Here is a 19,035-nt window from a genome sequence, read left to right on the forward strand (position 1 = left end):
ACGGATGCGATACAAAAAGCGTCGGGGATACGGAAAAAAAAGTCACGCCAAAAATTGAGCAGGGATGCCGATCCGTTATCTGCATCCCTGATCAGCGCTTGGCGGGACGCACGGACGGATGAGGTGTAAAAATTGACAGGGGATACGGAAAAAAAAAAAAAGTTATACTCACAGTACCCAGAGGACTAGCAGGAGGATCACTGACCAGAAGAGCTGCAGAGGAACAGATGGCAGAGAGATGGACAGCTTTACAGGAGCAGCAGGCAGATCAGCAGAATGCCCAGGAAGGACCCAGCGATGGACGCAGATGTGATCAGGCCGGTGAAGACAGGTAAGAGGACGTCGGGGGAGAGCAGAGGGGGAGAGGGGGGGGGTGAGAGCAGAGGGGGGGGGGTGAGAGCAGAGGGGGAGGGGGTGAGAGCAGAGGGGGAGGGGGGGAGAGCAGAGGGGGAGGGGGGGAGAGCAGAGGGGGAGACCGGAGAGGGAGCTGCAGAAGCAGAATAGAAATAATGGGGGAGGCAGTCAGATCGCGGGGGGAGCGGATCGGGATGTCGGGGGGGGGGGGGGGGTTGGGGGGAGCAGATCGCGGGGGGGGGCACGGCAGGGGCTATCACGGCAGCGCGCAGGGGCACCACGGGAGCGCGCACGGGCTGCAAAGTGAGCACAGTACTCACTTTGCAGCAGCAGCGGTGACCTCAGCAGCAGCGGTGGTAGCAGATCGGGATGCCGGGGGGGCAGATCGGGGCGTAGGGGGGCAGATCGGGGGGGGCACGGGCACGGGCCTTCAAGGGAGCGCGCAGGGGCCTTCACGGGAGCGCGCAGGGAGCGGAATACTTACCATTAGAGCTGCAGCGGCGGAGACATCAGAGGCGGCGGCGGCGGCAGCAGCGGTGGCGTGGTACCACAAGTACCAGCCACTGCACGCTGCAGCCATGTTGGGGGAGGGCTCGCAGGCCAGCACAGGCCTGGGGAGGGCGGCCACCGGCAGATCAGACCGCCCCACTGCACACTGATTGGAGCGATTGCGCGTCATAGCACGATCGCTCCAATCAGTGCTGCAGGGGCTGGGGGCGGCATGTTTGAGGTCCACCTATGATATGCTGCTGCAGCTGCGGCATCTCATAGCTGGATCTCACAGGATCGCACTAATTCGGGCATTATTTTTGCCGAAATTAGTGCGATCGATGTGGTTGGCGGTTCAGATTTGAACAGCCAATCACATCGATCGTCGATAGGGGGTGGCGATGCCGCCCCCCCTGGGGTCAAGCAAAGGTCCCCTGCTGTAAGAAACAGCAGGGGACATCATTTGAAAGCCGTTGCTATGGCCACGGCAATCAAATGAAGTTTAGGCCGTAAAATTACGTCCCTGGTCGTTAAGTCACGTTAAAATAGGACGTAATTTTACGGCCCGCGGTCGTGAAGGGGTTAAGGAAAGGTATAGGCCCATTCCCCCGACGTACTACCAGTGCGCTAAGGATATGCTGAGTTACATGAAAGAGCCAGGGGTCATTCGGGATAGTTGTAGTCCCTGTGCAGCTCCCTTGGTGCTAGTAAGGAATAAGAACGGCACCATGAGGATGTGTGTGAACTACCGGAAGATCAATCAGGTAACACATAAAGACGCTTACCCACTCCCACGCATTGAATCGCTTGCTGCATTAAGAATTGCTAACTATTTCTCTACCCTTGACCTCACCAGCGGCTACTGGCAGGTGGCGGTTGCCCCAGAGGATCGCGAGAAGACCGCGTTTGCTACTTCCATGGGACTCTGTGAGTTGAACAGTATGCCGTTCGGGCTGTGCAAAGCCCAAGGCACCTTCCAGAGGCTGATGGAGTGCTGTCTGGGGCATCTGAACTTCGAGACCGTTTTTTTGTACTTGGACGATGTGATTGTGTATTCTAAGACGTACGAGGCCCACCTGGAACACCTGGCAGAAGTGTTTGTGGCCCTAGCCAAGTATGGGATGAAGTTGAAACTCTCGAAGTGCCATCTGCTAAAGCCCAAAGTGCAGTACCTCGGATATGTGGTGGGTGCGGATGGCGTAGCCCTGGATCCCGAGAAGATCACTACTATCCAAAGCTGGCCGCGGCCAACCTCGGTGAAGGAGGTGAGACAGTTCCTGGGCCTGGTGGGTTACTACCGCCGCTTTATCAATGAATATAGGAAGATGGCTGCGCCGATGCAGGACCTCCTCGTGGGACAGACCAAGAATCGCAGATCTCGGGGACCCCCGTTTGTCTGGGACGCCAAGCACGAGGAGTCCTTCCAACAGTTGAAGTCGGCCCTGACAGGAGATGAAATCTTAGCCTTTCCGGACTATGGCCTTCCCTTCGTCCTCTACACCGACGCCAGCAATGTAGGCCTGGGTGCAGCCTTGTCCCAGGTCCAAGGCAGAAAAGAGAAGGTGATTGCCTACGCCAGTAGGAAGCTCCGACCCACCAAGAGGAACCCCCGAGAATTACAGCTCCTTCAAGCTCGAGTTCCAGGCCCTTGTGTGGGCAATAACAGAAATATTTAAACATTACCTCGCGGCGGCAAAGTTTACGGCCTATACCGATAACAACCCATTGACTCACCTAGACACGGCCAAGCTGGGCGCCCTGGAGCAGCGGTGGATGGCCCGACTGTCCAACAACGATTTCACTATCAAGTACAGGGCTGGCCGCAAGAATACCAACGAGGACGCCCTATCTCGGATGCCCCATCTACCCGACGAGGGGATGGAGGAAGACCATTTGGAAGTGATCGAGTTGCCCGCGTTCCATCGGCTACATGGTGAGAAGCCTCGCACTAACCAACAACAAGCAAGCCTGGATCCGCTGTCCAGCCAGGGGTGGCAGGATGCCCAAGACCAAGAGCCTGCAGTCCAGCTGGTCAAAATGCTGTTTCCCCAGGGTTCTTCCAGGATGAGTTCCACAGCCCCCTCTTAGGCCCAGCAGTTGTGGAAGGAGAGAGACCGCCTGTATCTACATCAAGGGAAGCTGTATAGGGGATCAATCAACCCAAAGACCCACGAGAAGGTTCGCCAACTGGTGGTGCCCAGGTATGTGTGCCTAAGGTCCTGCAGGACTACCATGACGGTGCAGGACACTTCGTATGGAAGAAGCTGGAGATGCTGCTAAGGGAGCGGTTTTACTGAAGTGGGATGCGGGAGTCCGTGGAAGCCTGGTGCCGAGAGTGTGGTCCCTGTACGTTGAGAAGATGGGACGAAGCCAGCCAGATAGCCCCGCTACAGCCAATTGTCACCCACCAGCCACTGGAGTTGGTCACCCTAGACCATGTTAAGCTCGCTCCCAGCCGGAGTGGGTATACCTATGCCCTGACCATTGTGGACCATTACTCCAGGTTCATGGTGGTTGTTCCCGTTAAGGATTTGACAGGTCGCACGGCGGCCCGAGCCTTTCAGGCCTACTTCTGCCGACCGCATGGCTATCCGGAGAAGGTGCGCACAGACCAAGGCCCGGCCTTCGAAGCAGAGGTGTTCCGGAAGTTTTGCCAATTGTACGGGTGCAAGAAGATCCGGACCACGCCCTACCATGCCCAAACTAATGGGATGTGCGAGAAAATGAACCATCTGGTCCTTAATCTCCTTAAGACCTTGCCCTTGGAAGAGCGGAACTTGTGGCCAGAGAAGCTGACAGATTGAGATCTGAACTTTAGGTCCTTTCCCACCCAAAGTCCTGAAAGAAGGAAACAGCCCACCGATTCCGGATAACGGCCACTGCCAATGTCCAAGAGATCCAACGGGCCAGCGCCTGCAAGCAATGGGCTCTCCTGACGTACATGCCATGGAGCGGGACTCCCGTCGCTGAAGCGCGGTTGTCCAATCTTACACAAAGGTGCAGGAGAAGACGGACACCATCAACCATTTGGGGACCGAAGCGACTGGCTGCAGGCACCGACTATCCACCGTTTGGCTTACCAGAGACTCCTGTTTGTTTGTCTGAGTGAGTACTACTGGGCCCGCGGGCCGTGCACCAACACTGCACCACATCAACCGGGTCCTGGGGCCACCATCCCCTGCCCACGGAGGGGTTAATGACTCGCCCTCCCCAGGGCTATGGGACACCCGGTGCCGGGCCGGACTAGTCCGGTGGTAGTCAGTGGTGGCTGGGCCCGGCTCCGTGGCCCTGGTGGGTGTCAGTAGAATATGGGGCTTGATGAATAAAGTTTGTGTTCGTGACGCCACCTGTGGTCTGCGGCTATTAAGCCGCCGCTGCTGTGTGATGCCTCCGGGGTGATGTTATAGCAGCAATGGTGGTACTGCTCCCCACAGGTGGAGCAATGCCCGGGGCACTGTTAGTGCTCGTGAGAGTCTATGATGTAGTGGAAGTTTAAGCAGCTAAAATAACAGAGACCACTCCAAGGGTGCAGTTCAAGTTCTTTACTCACAATTCTTGTCTGGGCCCAGGGGCCCTTGGACTGCTGGGACCACTGTCAGGGACCTCCGCCGTTTACTGTTTGGAGATGATCTTTGCACTCCTCCAGTCTCTAGGGACCATCCCCTGTTGCAGCTTGATCCCTCCACCGATGTTCTTGTGGAGCAGGCCACCGCAGCTCTACAACTACCCGTGGCACCTCTAGGACTACCCGTGGCCCTGGGACCCTTTCTGTTCTCTGCGTGGTGTCACCTGGACCCTCTGAGTCCCAGGATCTTCACCAGGAAGCGTCTCTTTCTTTCCTTTCAGCTCCTGACTGACTTGGAGCTTTCTTTCCGTTACTTCTTCTCCTCCTTGCCTGCCTCCAGCAGGCCTCCTCCTCCTTCCCCACTTTCTCTCGTTCTCCTTCTCCAACTACATGCTGGCTCCTCACTCTCTCACTCCCTGAGGTAGACTGACTAAACTTGACCTTCCTCTCTGTGTCTGCTCTCAATGGCTCCTCCCACCTCCCCAATTGCCCTGTTCTACCCTATAGGAGCAGGGATGGGTCTTACGACCCCTCCCAGCATGCAGCATGGGAGGGTTGTCTGCCACTTTCCCTGGTCCAAGTGTGTTCCTAGCAATGGGTGTAGTGCGGATTTACCAGGGGACCGGAGTTCACTCTCTTCCTCTCCCAGAATGGGGCATCACACCGCTGGATGGGGTGCAATGACCTGTGGCGACGGAAGCCTCAGGGGCGCCACATTAACATCACAAGCTGCCCCCAACATCTCCCCGGGGTGCCCAGTAACCGGCAGCGGTGGTGCCTACATTCACCACAACCAGTGGGTGGCGTCGCTTTAATCTACACAAAACCCCCACTCGACAAGCCAGTCCCCTTTACAGAGCGACGTGACCCCCGGTCCGGAGACGCTCGAGCCACCGACACACGAGCCCGGATCCGAGCGGCTCGGCTGCAGCCGAGCGCGGGGCGGTACAATACAAATATGTAAAAAAAGGAAAAGATGACAGATGCAATAGACTTCTAGCAAAAACCCACTACAGACCTGTGTAATTACATATGGGTAAGTACCACCCTGATGACAAAGTCATAACAATTGTATTCACAACCATGTAGTCATTCCATCAAATATCAAGTAATAACATATAAAGTGCTACCATGCTGGAGGAATTTTTTTGCAAAAAAAGGGATAACATACCAGAATACAATGTAAATCAATGCAGGGATAAAGTGCCAGCAGTGCAAGGGTCTGGAGTCCCGCCAGGAGAGGTAACCGCATTTTGTCACAGAGCAGGCTTCATCAGACCAGAAGTGAGGGGAGTCTATTCTATTAATTCTATTTTGTTTTATATAATCCCTGTTTTTTTGCAAAAACATTCCTCCTGCATTGAAGCACTTTACATGTCAATCAATTCTTATTATTTGATGGAATGACTGCATGGTTGTGACTACAATTATGCCTTTGTTAGCAGTGTAGTACTTGCCTATATACCATTCATGTAATTATATAGGTTTGTAGGAGTTTTGTCGCCAGATCCAGACCCTTGCACTGCTGGCACTTTATCCCTGCATTGATCTACTTTGTTTTTTTATGGTCGGTTTATTTTTGCAAAAAAAAAAACAAATTCCACCTGCATTGTAGCACTTTATATGTGAATACTTAATATCTCATGGAATTACTTTATGGTTGTAACTAGAGATGAGCGAACCGGTCCCGGTTCGGCTCGAGGTCGGTTCGCCGAACGGAGGTCCCGTTCGAGTTCGTTTCATCGAACGTTCGACGAACCGAACTCGAACTGCATAGGAAACAATGGCAGGCAATCACAAACACAGAAAAACACCTAGAAAACACCCTCAAAGGTGTCCAAAAGGTGACAAACAACTCACAACACAACACAAACACATGGGAAAGTGACAAGGACATATACTCATGCGAAAACAAAACAGCTGGACAAGGAAAAAGAGGAGGACACACAGATATATGAGTATATGCAAGGAAACATCGATTCCATTATTATGCAACTTGAGCCCTGCTCATTTTAGGCTTCCAATCTTGATAAATTGCCTGAGCTCGCCACGTACGCCTTGGGGATCTTGTCGTGTCCTGCAGCCAGCGTTCTCTCGGAACCTGTCTTCAGTGCTGCTGGGGGTCTGCTGGCAGATAAGCACATGTGTCTGTCCACTGACAATGTGGACATGGCTCTCAGAGGACTTTTCTTCCCCTGGGTCAGCCAGGGGACGGGAAAGGCACGCGTATTTTTGAGAGTGCTTCATGCAAAGCATCTTTTTCTTTTTCAAAAGGGGGGGTCAACTGATGCCAGTCAAGTGGGGTGTGTGTGGCCCAGTTAGTGGCAACGAGGGAGACTGTGGTTGGAGTCCCCTCGCTGTGTTTCTAAAAGAACCAAGATGAACAAGTCATGGCTCTCAGAGGACTTTTCTTCCCCTGGGTCAGCCAGGGGACGGGAAAGGCACGCGTATTTTTGAGAGTGCTTCATGCCAAGCATCTTTTTCTTTTTCAAAAGGGGGGTCAACTGATGCCAGTCAAGTGGGGTGTGTGTGGCCCAGTTAGTGGCAACGAGGGAGACTGTGGTTGGAGTCCCCTCGCTGTGTTTCTAAAAGAACCAAGATGAACAAGTCATGGCTCTCAGAGGACTTTTCTTCCCCTGGGTCAGCCAGGGGACGGGAAAGGCATTCGTATTTTTGAGAGTGCTTCATGCAAAGCATCTTTTTCTTTTTCAAAAGGGAAGGTCAACTGATGCCAGTCAAGTGGGGTGTGTGTGGCCCAGTTAGTGGCAACGAGGGAGACTGTGGTTGGAGTCCCCTCGCTGTGTTTCTAAAAGAACCAAGATGAACAAGTCATGGCTTTTAGAGGACTTTTCTTCCCCTGGGTCAGCCAGGGGACGGGAAAGGCACGCGTATTTTTGAGAGTGCTTCATGCAAAGCATCTTTTTCTTTTTCAAAAGGGAAGGTCAACTGATGCCAGTCAAGTGGGGTGTGTGTGGCCCAGTTAGTGGCAACGAGGGAGACTGTGGTTGGAGTCCCCTCGCTGTGTTTCTAAAAGAACCAAGATGAACAAGTCATGGCTCTCAGAGGACTTTTCTTTCCCTGGGTCAGGCAGGGGACGGGAAAGGCACGCGTATTTTTGAGAGTGCTTCATGCAAAGCATCTTTTTCATCTTGAAAATTGGGTCAACTGATGCCAATCAAGTGGGGTGTGTGTGGCCCAATTAGTGGCAACGAGAGAGACTGTGGTTGGAGTCCCCTCGCTGTGTTTCTAAAAGAACCAAGATGAACAAGTCATGGCTCTCAGAGGACTTTTCTTCCCCTGGGTCAGCCAGGGGACGGGAAAGGCACGCGTATTTTTGAGAGTGCTTCATGCAAATCATCTTTTTCTTTTTCAAAAGGGAAGGTCAACTGATGCCAGTCAAGTGGGGTGTGTGTGGCCCAGTTAGTGGCAACGAGGGAGACTGTGGTTGGAGTCCCCTCGCTGTGTTTCTAAAAGAACCAAGATGAACAAGTCATGGCTTTTAGAGGACTTTTCTTCCCCTGGGTCAGCCAGGGGACGGGAAAGGCACGCGTATTTTTGAGAGTGCTTCATGCAAAGCATCTTTTTCTTTTTCAAAAGGGAAGGTCAACTGATGCCAGTCAAGTGGGGTGTGTGTGGCCCAGTTAGTGGCAACGAGGGAGACTGTGGTTGGAGTCCCCTCGCTGTGTTTCTAAAAGAACCAAGATGAACAAGTCATGGCTTTTAGAGGACTTTTCTTCCCCTGGGTCAGCCAGGGGACGGGAAAGGCACGCGTATTTTTGAGAGTGCTTCATGCAAAGCATCTTTTTCTTTTTCAAAAGGGAAGGTCAACTGATGCCAGTCAAGTGGGGTGTGTGTGGCCCAGTTAGTGGCAACGAGGGAGACTGTGGTTGGAGTCCCCTCGCTGTGTTTCTAAAAGAACCAAGATGAACAAGTCATGGCTCTCAGAGGACTTTTCTTTCCCTGGGTCAGGCAGGGGACGGGAAAGGCACGCGTATTTTTGAGAGTGCTTCATGCAAAGCATCTTTTTCATCTTGAAAATTGGGTCAACTGATGCCAATCAAGTGGGGTGTGTGTGGCCCAATTAGTGGCAACGAGAGAGACTGTGGTTGGAGTCCCCTCGCTGTGTTTCTAAAAGAACCAAGATGAACAAGTCATGGCTCTCAGAGGACTTTTCTTCCCCTGGGTCAGCCAGGGGACGGGAAAGGCACGCGTATTTTTGAGAGTGCTTCATGCAAATCATCTTTTTCTTTTTCAAAAGGGAAGGTCAACTGATGCCAGTCAAGTGGGGTGTGTGTGGCCCAGTTAGTGGCAACGAGGGAGACTGTGGTTGGAGTCCCCTCGCTGTGTTTCTAAAAGAACCAAGATGAGCAAGTCATGGCTCTCAGAGGACTTTTCTTCCCCTGGGTCAGCCAGGGGACGGGAAAGGCACGCGTATTTTTGAGAGTGCTTCATGCAAAGCATCTTTTTCTTTTTCAAAAGGGAAGGTCAACTGATGCCAGTCAAGTGGGGTGTGTGTGGCCCAGTTAGTGGCAACGAGGGAGACTGTGGTTGGAGTCCCCTCGCTGTGTTTCTAAAAGAACCAAGATGAACAAGTCATGGCTCTCAGAGGACTTTTCTTCCCCTGGGTCAGCCAGGGGACGGGAAAGGCACGCGTATTTTTGAGAGTGCTTCATGCCAAGCATCTTTTTCTTTTTCAAAAGGGGGGGTCAACTGATGCCAGTCAAGTGGGGTGTGTGTGGCCCAGTTAGGGGCAACGAGGGAGACTGTGGTTGGAGTCCCCTCGCTGTGTTTCTAAAAGAACCAAGATGAACAAGTCATGGCTCTCAGAGGACTTTTCTTTCCCTGGGTCAGGCAGGGGACGGGAAAGGCACGCGTATTTTTGAGAGTGCTTCATGCAAAGCATCTTTTTCTTTTTCAAAAGGGAAGGTCAACTGATGCCAGTCAAGTGGGGTGTGTGTGGCCCAATTAGTGGCAACGAGAGAGACTGTGGTTGGAGTCCCCTCGCTGTGTTTCTAATAGAACCAAGATGAACAAGTCATGGCTCTCAGAGGACTTTTCTTCCCCTGGGTCAGCCAGGGGACGGGAAAGGCACGTGTATTTTTGAGAGTGCTTCATGCAAAGCATCTTTTTCATCTTGAAAATTGGGTCAACTGATGCCAGTCAAGTGGGGTGTGTGTGGCCCAATTAGTGGCAACGAGAGAGACTGTGGTTGGAGTCCCCTCGCTGTGTTTCTAAAAGAACCAAGATGAACAAGTCATGGCTCTCAGAGGACTTTTCTTCCCCTGGGTCATCCAGGGGACGGGAAAGGCACGCGTATTTTTGAGAGTGCTTCATGCAAAGCATCTTTTTCTTTTTCAAAAGGGAAGGTCAACTGATGCCAGTCAAGTGGGGTGTGTGTGGCCCAATTAGTGGCAACGAGGGAGACTGTGGATGGAGTCCCCTTACTGTGTTTTACATGCTTTTAGAAGGGCATGACATGGCTTAGAGGTTGACTTACAGCATCTGGAAACTGTTGGCTACCAAAATGCTGCCTTTCCAACCTTTTTAACCGAGGATTTCCGAGACCTTATGCCCATCGCAGTGCCCCAAGAGCCGATGCCCAGGCGCCACTCCTTCTCCAACAAAGGCGTGCACGCGCTACACCAGCATGTCGCACTAAACATCACTGATTCCTTGAGAAACTCTGTGTGACAGGGTGCATTTCACCACAGATAATTGGCCCAGTAAGCATGGACAGGGGCGTTACATGTCGCTGACTGGGCAATGGGTTACTGTGGGGAGAGATGGAGAAGGGTCTGCTGTACAAGTCTTGCCGTCCCCACGAGTTGTGTCAATCCTTCTTCTGTATGTAGAAGTTAATACACTGCTTCTGCCTCTTCAACCTCGTGTGGGTCCTCCACCTTGGAGCAAACCCTGTGTGGTCAGGCCACCCTTCCTTGTAACTGCGCACAAGGACTACCACACACCTCCTTACTATGCTGGCAGCAGAGCTCAATGCCATCAGGCGGTCAAAGGTTTACTTTGAAATGTATGGGAAATGTGAGTCACACCGCTGAGAAGTTGTGGACGGTTAGCTCTGGAGACCGAGTTTCATCAATGGTTGTCTCCACTCAACCAGCAGCCAGGGAAGGCCGGGTGCGATAATGATGCAAACATGGGTGCGGCCCTTCGCTGTGACAATGTGACACACGTGCCTTGTGTGGTTCACGTGTTGAACCTGGTTGTCCAGCAATTTTTAAAGCACTATCCTGGCCCACATGGCCTTCTGCAGAGAGCACGGTGTAACGCCTTCCTTGATCCACACACTCAGATGGGCTGTAAATGATAGGCTAGAGGGAAGCCACTCACCAAGCAGGACCCCTAGAACCCTGAAACCCTTTAACCCCTATACAGGGATTAGGAATTACACAGGGCCCAAGGTGATCAATACCTGTGGAAGGCTGCAGTTCCAGAGAATAGTAGTCAGGCAGGGTCAAAACATTAATTGAGGAACAGGAACAGAATGGGACGGCCAGGAAAGAATCAGAAAACAAGCAGAGTTGAAATGCGTATCGGCCAACAAGGTACATAAACAGCAAGCAGGAAAAGTAGTCAGGTAACAAGCACACAAAATCATAAAACTGAACTGGGGGTAAAATTAACCAGAGGTTCATAGCTATGTCTGGCAGTGGTCTGCAGACAGGATGGGCATAAAAAAGGGTGTGGTGTCTTCCCATTGGTTGTAGCTGAATGATGGTATTTCATCTGTGAGATACCCACCAGCTACATTCAGCCAGAGATTCTGCATCTGTCAAGGTAATGCAGCCCAGTGGGTGAGCATAACCTGCGTCCACCTGCGCCGCTGGCATCGACTCCTCTCCCATCATCAGCACTATGCATGAAAGGAACACGTTGTCACCTGGCGACCGGAGTACAAATTGACGGAGCGGACTCCGTTGGTGACTTAACAGCCGGGTGCGGCAATGATGCAAACCTGGCTGCGGGCCATCGTCAGGGCAATGTGACACACGTGCCTTGTATGGCTCACGTGTTGAACCTAATTCTCCAGCAATTTTTAAAACACCACCCCGGCCTACATGGCCTTGTGCAGCGGGCACGCTCGCTATGTGCTCACTTCCATCGTGCGCACACAGCAGCTCAGCAACTTTCATCGCTCCGGAAGTCTTAGGGTCTGGCAGTTAAACGCCGGAAATGCGATGTTCCGACACGCAGGAATTGGAATCTGCACATGTTGCAGCGTGTGTGGCAGCACCGCAGAGCCCTGCTGAAATACGTTATGACATATAGCCTGGGATAACTTGATCCAGAGGTGGTGCAGATCACGCTGCTGGAGTGTTGTCAGATCAAGGACCTATGCACCCTGCTACACAGTTTACAAATGTCGACGAAGATGTTTAGCAATGGCAATGTCATTCTCAGCGTGACAATTCTGGTCATCTACATGATGGAGCACACTGTAAGCATTATTCGGAGTCAGGTGTTGGGACAAGAGGAAGGGGAGGAAGTACAGGAGGAGTCATATGCGGAAGGGATAACAAGATCTACGAGGTCCAGATGGTCAGCGGCACCTAGGCGGCAGTCATGGTGAGGGAGAGGGATTAACAAGGGCGCATAGTATCAGCAAAAAGTGTTGAGGAAAGTGCAGGAGCCCATGAAGAAATGGAGGACGAACTGGCGATGGGCATGGAAGACAGCAGATGAGTGAGAGCTTGCTCACATTTCGGTTGTGCGAGGTTGTGGGGAGAGGGCAGAGGAAGGAGGCACGATTCTCACCTCTCTGCCACCAACACACCAAGGACTTGGTCCTCCTGGATGCACAAGACACATGAGCGCCTTCTTGCTGCACTACCTACATGACCCTCGGATTGTACGAATTCGAAGTAATCCTGAATACTGGGTTGCCACACTGTTAGATCCCCGGTACAAGACAAAATTTGGCGAAATAATTCCTGCCATAGAAATAGACGCACGTATACAGGAGTATCTGCAGAATGTGGTACGCAATCTTAGATCTACTTTTCCACTAAACACCAGTGCTGCACAGAGTGAATCTCAACGCTTTGTCATGGATAGGAGGAAATGGTCTTTTACTTGTCCACATCTGAGGGACCGAGGGCTGCCTGCTGTGCTGAGATGGCATTGAGTACGGTGTCCCTGCAGAGTTGCACTTTTGGTCATATACCAAAATGAGTTGAAAAAGGACAGATGCTGGTGGAAAGGGGAACAGGTGTGTTGGAAAGGGGAAAAAAGTTTTGGTCCGTGGATTTGGTGGTTAAGCAACAGTAACATTTGATGAAGAAACACCATCTGTTACAGTGGGACTGGCAGATTTGGATAAGGTGGTATATACTATGTTACCGCTATATAACGAAAATGAATAAGAAAAGAAAGAGAGAGGTATATATCCCCATCAGCAGTCAGTGTCCACCGTGCTCCCAGTTGGAAAAGGAGAGGTTGGCAACTGGAAGGTTTGGTGGAGGATACAGAGCTGTGTGGCTATGAAACTAATAGTAGCCTGAACCGAGTTAGACGCCATTCGGATCTGGAGACTGGGAGCCCTGTTAGCGTCACAGGGTCCACACGCCCACCCAGCCCAGGAACTCCCTGTTAACAACACAGGAGCCATTGAGTACGCTGACCGTGTGCGTAGGGGCCACACCTGTGGACAGCAGGCGCATCAGCAGCAGCAGGCCTGTTAATGCCACTGGGCTGCACAAGCAGGACTGGTAGGACAGGAGCTGGTCTTAACCGTTCTGCGTTACCAACTGTGGTGGCGGCCTGCATCCACCACCCGATCCCTGCCTACCTCTGGCCTAAAGCCGCAATGGGTTCAACACATGGAGGTGTGCTCTTTCAGAGCATAATAGAATACTGCGCACCTCCTTGTTGGCTCCAGCCCCTTTTATAACCTGGGTCCGCCCCAAACCAGGGTGAACCACAATGAACCTCCTGGAGACAAAAGTAGAGTGACACGTCATGAGTGGCATTGTGGCACCCCTGACCTGGTCAGGCACCACAGAGTATTGCACCCATGCGGGAGCAATGCTTCCAGGTAATCTCCAAAGGCCAGGATGAGGTGCACACACAAACATATAGTGACCAGGCCTCCCACATTACCAGAGGGGACCCTTGGGTAGCCAGAAGGGGTTAACTTTCAATTCCCAGCTGGGGGTGTGTTCAGGGGCTGGTTGCTAGGAAGCAGGGCAGAGAGAGAGAGGAAGAGAAGGAGTCTGGAGGAAGAAGTTGAAGTGTGTGGAAGGGAGCAGAGGAGCTCTCGTGTCAGACAGGTCCTGAGGAGTGCAGTAGCTGAAAGCGGGGGAGAAAGGAGTACCGTGGGTCGGCCTGAAAATCATCCAGAGAGAAGGGTGGCTGAGTACGGAGATCCCGGTATCCGAGCACACAAGGGGAACTAGGTCCCCAGTACAGGCAGCAGATCATCCAGAGCTGCTTAACCTACAGGTGGAGGGGGTACTTCATGCCCTCACCACGACTACACAGAGCTTGAGCCAAGCAGCAATCACCAGGCCCATAAGGGGACAGGGCCAGAAGCCATCCCACCAAGGCCACGCTGCCGGCAGACGAGCCAGAGAGAGGGGAGCAGGGTGGTAACAGCTTCCCTGGAGGGGTCCTACCACGCTTCAAGCAAAGGATCCTCCTAAAACAGAAAGAGTGCAAGGAAGGCGAGTGGACAGCTACCCTCAGAACGGCCTCCTGGAATTCCTGGTTCAACCTGGTTATCACAGTGTCGCCCGGGCATCTCACCGTGACCTCCAAACAGTGAGTAAACACGTTGAAAGACTTCTTGGACTGTGTTTGAGTCATTCTGCGACCTGTGGTCCCACACACATACACCGGGGCCTGGGGCTTGCCTCACTCTCAGGGGGCTAATATACTGACTGCACCCACCATCAGCCCCAGGCATCCCTTAATCTGCAGTGGCGGTCCCCGCTGACCGCAATACTGAGAGTGGCGTCACGACAATCCCAAATAGAAGATTTCCTACCTGTGACCAGACTGTTCCATCCACGTGGAGTCCCTGAAGGTAATGCACAGACACATACTAGCGGGGCTTCACAACTTCTGGCGTCACGAACAGGATAAGGACTAGACCTGTTCAGACAGGTGACCGTGTGCCTCAGAGGTCCGACCGCAAAAATTGAACCGCCGCCATATTGCCATCTTCAAAAGCGCGCGCTGCAGCCCGCGCGAGGGAGAAGAGCACCGCCCACGAAGAGGTGTGGCCGCCCCAGAACCCCCACAATTCGGAGAGTGTTCTGACCCAGGAAGTGGAAAGGGAGCGCGCAGATTTTTGTTTTTTTTTGAAGAAAAATGGACGCTGCAGGAGGTAATGCCCCTGGTCAGGGCGACGCAGCCCAAGCGATGCCAGCCCCCGTCGCACTGGACGCAGCAGCGCCTGGTGCCGGTGCCGCGGTCGCAGCCGCGCCGGCTGAAATCTCCCCCATAATGCCAGTTTCCTTGCTGTATGTCCCAGGAGCGCAATGGCTGCCCCAATATGCCGGTAAAATAGACACGCTGACCGGGTTTAAGAAGAAGATCAACACCCTGCTAGATATGCACGCGATGACTGGTAAGCAGAGGGCCGCTGTGGTGCTGGGACAATTGACTGAAGCAGCAGAATTGGAAGCTGAGTCCTGGACCAATGATGACCGGAGCTCTGTTGAGACCATCTTTGCCAAACTAGCAGCTGCTTTTGAACACCGCACCGAGGGAGAGCTGAGGACGGACTTCTATAACTGCCGGCAGAAGCCCCAAGATAGCATAAGAGCCTATGCCCTCAGGCTGCAGGCTGCACTACGGGCTCTCAAGCTGGTGGACCCTGTCAGTGATCAGGAAGGAAACCGGATGATGAAGGAACAATTTTTGCGGGGCCTGCGCTCTCCTGAGGATGGGAAGCAGATGAAGCTGTGGTCCCTGGAACACCCTGACGTGGACTTTGCCATTCTGAAAGACAGGGCAGTGAAAGCACTCCAACCTCCTGTGGACACAGACCCCGTCGCACCAGCATGGCCTGCCAGTTCCACGGCTGCAGGAGCGGAATCCTCCTCGCAGGCCCTGGTAACTGCAAAAGGACTCAACACGCCAGCAGAGACCATAAATACACTATCCTCCCAGGTGCAACAGCTCACTAAGGACGTCGCACAAATCCTGAAAGCAATGCAGTTGCCCTCAGAGACCAAAGTCCCTCATCGGATCCTGCTAGCTGACAACCCAGAGGACGTCCCTTGGATGCGGAGGAGAAGAGGTCCCCCAACCCGAGGCAGGAGCAGTGATCGCTAGAGTTGAGCGCGGTTCGTGGTTCGTGGTTCTCCAGTTCGCGGCTCGAGTGATTTTGGGGCATGTTCTAGATCGAACTAGAACTCGAGCTTTTTGCAAAAGCTCGATAGTTCTAGATACGTTCGAGAACGGTTCTAGCAGCAAAAAGCAGGGCTTTTTACAGCTACAGTGTGCAGGAGCCATCGCTGGCAGCCTGCCACAAGCTGGTAACCAAGATAAACATCGGGTATCCAAGCAAAGCGCTTTGGTTAGTAACCCGATGTTTATCTTAGTTACGTGCAGGAAGCCCACACTTTCCCGCTCAGCTCGCTCCGCCCCCTCCTGCCCGCGGCATGTACACATACATACACAAACACACACACACACACACATCCCCCCCCCCATCCCCCCCCATCCCCCCCATCCCCCCCCGCCCGCCCGCTCGCTCGCTCGCTCGCTCGCTCGGCTTACCTGCGGTGATGAAGTCCCGCCATCCCGACCTCAGCGCTGTCACTGTCCTCCATGGCCGCCGCTTGTCACATCACCTATCGCTTCCGACCCGAGACTGACTAGCGGTGACGTCACGGACCTCTCGCGATACTTGCTGTGAAGGCGCCGGTCATTGACCTCAGTGACAGGGGCTGTCAGTGTGCTGGAGATCAGCGCAGGTAATGTACCTCGCTGACAGCAGCACTTGTCACCCCCCTGCAGTGACCTGGGCTGACCCATTGATGTTAGCTCAGGTCACTGCACTGCTCTCCCAGTCAATGGGGAACATCCTGCTCTTCATTGACTGGGACAGTGTGGATCGTCATGGCAACCCCTTGGATTACACCAGACCTGGATTTGTTTTTCAATCTAATAAATTGGTTAAAGAGGGAATGTTTTGGGGAGTGTTTTTTCAAATAAAAATGTGTTTGTCGTGTATTTTTTTTTATTACTGACTGGGTTGGTGATGTCGGGTATCTGATAGACGCCTGACCTCACCAACCCCAGGGCTTGATGCCAGGTGACATTACACATCTGGTATTAACCCCAAATATTACCCCGTTTGCCACCGCACCAGGGCGCGGGATGAGCTGGGGCGAAGCACCAGGATTGGCGCATCTAATGGATGCGCCACTTCTGGGGCGGCTGCGGCCTGCTATTTTTAGGCTGGGGAGATTCCAATAACCATGGACCTCCCTAGTCTGAGAATATCAGGCCCCAGCTGTCTGCTTTACCTTGGCTGGTGATCCAATTTTGGGGGACCCCTACGTGTTTTTTTTTTTAATTATTTATTTAATTTAAAATAACAGCGTGGGGTGCCCTCAGTTTTGGATTACCAGCCAAGGTGAGGTTGCCAGCTGTGGTCTGCAGGCTGCAGCCGTCTGCTTTACCCTAGCTGGCTACAAAACTAGGGGGAACCCTATGTCATTTTTTTTTCATTTTTTTGGCTAAATACAAAGCTAAGCACCCCTTAGTGCCACATGAAAGGTACCAAAGGGTGTTCCACTTTTTCTCCATTTTTTTCTCCACTTTCTCTCCACTTTTTCTCCACTTTTTCTCCATTTTTTTCTCCACTTTTTCTCCACTTTTTCTCCACTTTTTCTCCACTTTTTCTCCTCTTAATCTCCACTTTTTCTCCTCTTATGCTCCACTTTTTCTCCACTTTTTCTCCACTTTTTCTCCACTTTTTTCTCCACTTTTTCTCCTCTTATGCTCCACTTTTTCTCCACTTTTTCTCCACTTTTTCTCCTCTTATGCTCCACTTTTTCTCCACTTTTTTCTCCACTTTTTCTCCACTTTTTCTCCTCTTATGCTCCACTTTTTCTCCACTTTTTTCTCCACTTTTTTCTCCACTTTTTCTCCTCTTAATCTCCACTTTTTCTCCACTTTTTCTCCACTTTTTCTCCACTTTTTCTCCACTTTTTTCTCCACTTTTTCTCCACTTTTTCTCCTCTTATGTTCCACTTATTCTCCACTTTTTCTCCACTTTTTCTCCACTTTTTCTCCTCTTATGCTCCACTTTTTCTCCACTTTTTCTCCACTTTTTCTCCACTTTTTCTCCTCTTATGCTCCACTTTTTCTCCACTTTTTCTTCACTTTTTTCTCCACTTTTTCTCCTCTTATGCTCCACTTTTTCTCCACTTTTTCTCCACTTTTTCTCCACTTTTTCTCCTCTTAATCTCCACTTTTTCTCCTCTTATGCTCCACTTTTTCTCCACTTTTTTCTCCACTTTTTCTCCACTTTTTCTCCTCTTATGCTCCACTTTTTCTCCACTTTTTTCTCCACTTTTTTCTCCACTTTTTCTCCTCTTAATCTCCACTTTTTCTCCACTTTTTCTCCACTTTTTCTCCACTTTTTCTCCTCTTATGCTCCACTTTTTCTCCACTTTTTCTCCACTTTTTCTCCACTTTTTCTCCACTTTTTCTCCACTTTTTCTCCTCTTATGTTCCACTTATTCTCCACTTTTTCTCCACTTTTTCTCCACTTTTTCTCCTCTTATGCTCCACTTTTTCTCCACTTTTTCTCCACTTTTTCTCCACTTTTTCTCCTCTTATGCTCCACTTTTTCTCCACTTTTTCTTCACTTTTTTCTCCACTTTTTCTCCTCTTATGCTCCACTTTTTCTCCACTTTTTCTCCACTTTTTCTCCATTTTTTTCTCCACTTTTTCTCCACTTTTTCTCCACTTTTTCTCCACTTTTTCTCCACTTTTTCTCCACTTTTTCTCCTCTTAATCTCCACTTTTTCTCCTCTTATGCTCCACTTTTTCTCCACTTTTTCTCCACTTTTTCTCCACTTTTTTCTCCACTTTTTCTCCTCTTATGCTCCACTTTTTCTCCACTTTTTCTCCACTTTTTCTCCTCTTATGCTCCACTTTTTCTCCACTTTTTTCTCCACTTTTTCTCCACTTTTTCTCCTCTTATGCTCCACTTTTTCTCCACTTTTTTCTCCACTTTTTTCTCCACTTTTTCTCCTCTTAATCTCCACTTTTTCTCCACTTTTTCTCCACTTTTTCTCCACTTTTTTCTCCACTTTTTCTCCACTTTTTCTCCTCTTATGTTCCACTTATTCTCCACTTTTTCTCCACTTTTTCTCCACTTTTTCTCCTCTTATGCTCCACTTTTTCTCCACTTTTTCTCCACTTTTTCTCCACTTTTTCTCCTCTTATGCTCCACTTTTTCTCCACTTTTTCTTCACTTTTTTCTCCACTTTTTCTCCTCTTATGCTCCACTTTTTCTCCACTTTTTCTCCACTTTTTCTCCACTTTTTCTCCTCTTAATCTCCACTTTTTCTCCTCTTATGCTCCACTTTTTCTCCACTTTTTCTCCACTTTTTCTCCACTTTTTTCTCCACTTTTTCTCCTCT

This window comes from Anomaloglossus baeobatrachus, chromosome 7 (genome assembly GCF_048569485.1).
Source record: "Anomaloglossus baeobatrachus isolate aAnoBae1 chromosome 7, aAnoBae1.hap1, whole genome shotgun sequence".
NCBI classification, from domain to species: domain Eukaryota; kingdom Metazoa; phylum Chordata; class Amphibia; order Anura; family Aromobatidae; genus Anomaloglossus; species Anomaloglossus baeobatrachus.